Here is a 2,502-nt window from a genome sequence, read left to right on the forward strand (position 1 = left end):
ATCTACTTTTCTCCTCTTCACTCATTCCTTTTAGGACCCTGGTTTCTCTGTTATTTCTCAACCGCAGCTGGCATGCTTCTGCCTCAGGGCCTTTGAGCTGCCTGTTTCCTTTACCTGAACGATTCTTACGCAAGACATCTGCAGGGCCTACTCTTTCACCTCTGTTAAGTCTCTGAACAAATATCACTTTCTTAATGAGGCTGACTCTAACCACCTATTTAAAATTACTAACACTTCTTATTCTACATCCTTAATTGCTTTTACCCTCCATATATTTTCATAACTCTTATCACAGTCAAATATATTCTACTATTTACTTACTTATGATCTTTCTTGTATATCATCTGCCTTCCTCCATAGAATGTAGGCTCTAAAAGTACAGTTTTTTTTTTTTTTTTGAGGAAGATTAACATCTGTTGCCAATCTTCCTCTTTTTCTTTTTTTTCCTCCCCAAACCCCTAGTACCTAGTTGCATATCATAGCTGTAGAGTTGTAGCTCTTCTGTGTGGGATGCTGCCTCAGCATGACTTGATGAGCGGTTAGTAGGTTTGTGCCCAGGATCCAAACCAGCGAACTCCAGGCCGCCAAAGCAGAACACACTAACTTAACCACTACGCCACCAGGCTGGCCTCTCAGAGAGTTTTTTTTTAACCTGATGTATCCCAGAATCAGAATAGTACCTGCCACAAAGTAGGTGTTCAAAAAATATTTTTGTCATTGTTAGAAAAAATAAGCAAGGACAAGTAGTAAAAATGTTCTAATGTAGGTTGCTTGGCAAAAATTATCAAGGATCTACTTGAATCGCTGAAGTTTGGAAATAGTTCTGATAGCTGTTTCATTAGAATCATAATTACCAGCATCTCCTAAATCCGTTTTTTTTTTTTTTTTGGCCCCAGCTGTTGCAATTTCTAATATTCTATCTTTCTGCTTCCTTCTCATATGTGCTTCACTTACCTCTCCTTTCAAATTTTTTACTGCCTTCTCTTCTATTTTCTAAATCATCAATCTAATGCGAATGACCAAATCATTTTTCATTTCCTACTTTTTTTGTGTGTGTGTGTGGGGAAAGATTCGCCCTAAGCTACCATCTGTTGCCAATTTTTCTCCTTTTTTCTTCTTTTTCCCCTGCAAAGTCCCAGTACATAGTTGTGTATACTTGTAAGTTCTTCTGGTTCTTCTATGTGAGCCACCACCACAGCATGGCTACTGACAGACAAGTGGTGTGGTTCCACATCCAGGAACCAGGCCCAGGCTATTGAAGTGGAGTGTGCCAAACTTTAACCACTAGGTGATCAGGTCTGGCTCTTGATTTCCTACTTTTCACAAGGCATTGTGCAAGAGAAAGGTCTCTTTAGGTTCATTTTATTTAGAATAACCTGATGAACAATACATGGCTTGAGACACACAATGAATCCACAATATATACTTCCTGATCCGTTCCTCATAGGGCCTGGGTGCCCCAACCTAGGCATCTTCTATACTCTTTTGTATTTAGGATGTTTGATTTAGCCAAGCAATCACCCAAAATATAGAAAAGTATTGGTAGAATAATATAATTCTATTGTATGGATTCAGGAAGAATTTTTGGACATCATCTAAAATAATCTTCTCATTTCCTTCTCAACTTGGGAAATTTAAGCAAAAATTGTTACTTGGCTTCTTAAACTCACAGGTAGTTAGTAATAATTCTAAAATTCCTGACTTCCAGTAAAATGTGTAATTGTTCATGATCATGACATACCAGATGTGCTACAAAATGTTAAATTGAGTCCAAATACTGTAAGAAGATAGATCATTGAATTGACAACAGGAGAGTAGTTTTAAACCTAATTCTGTCACTAACCAACTGTGTGACTTTAGAGCAATCACTTCATCTAGCTAGGCTTCAATTTCCTTTTTTGGAAAATGAAAGAGTAGAATCAATTAGATATCCTCAAAAGGACTCTTTTGTGCTGACATTCCATGTATATGATGCATTGTACTCTGCCCTTGGAGAAAGGAAGAAGTTGGTCCTATAGTCTCTTCTCTTTTCACAAAGGCACAGAGACGTTAAATTTAATCTAAGGAACTCAGTGAGTGTATGATGGGTAAGAAATTGGGTGATATGTATCCCTCCAACTGATTATTGCTCTGCAGAGTCTGAAGGAATCTCCATACGATTGTACGGTCTTGGCTTTTTTACACTGTAGTAACACAGGAAGTACAAGCAGGTGAACAAAAGATATCTGAGAAGGGCAACCCCTTTGATCGTTGTTCAGAGACCGCCCAAATAGAAAACACATGCTATTTCCCCTCCGTCTGACCAATTTGGCATTCAGAGTACAAGTTCACAGGAGAGGGGCTGGGCTTCTCCAGGCAGGAACTGGAGTCAGAGGCTTCCCCTGCTATTTGCTGGGAGAGAAGAACATTAGGAATGCCTTTGAGTGCCTCGGTTCCTGAATTGTCTCACAGTAGCCCGGTGGCCTGGGGAAATCTGACCACAGCTCGCCTTCACCCCTGCAG

This window comes from Diceros bicornis, chromosome 17 (genome assembly GCF_020826845.1).
Source record: "Diceros bicornis minor isolate mBicDic1 chromosome 17, mDicBic1.mat.cur, whole genome shotgun sequence".
Taxonomy (NCBI): Eukaryota; Metazoa; Chordata; class Mammalia; order Perissodactyla; family Rhinocerotidae; genus Diceros; species Diceros bicornis.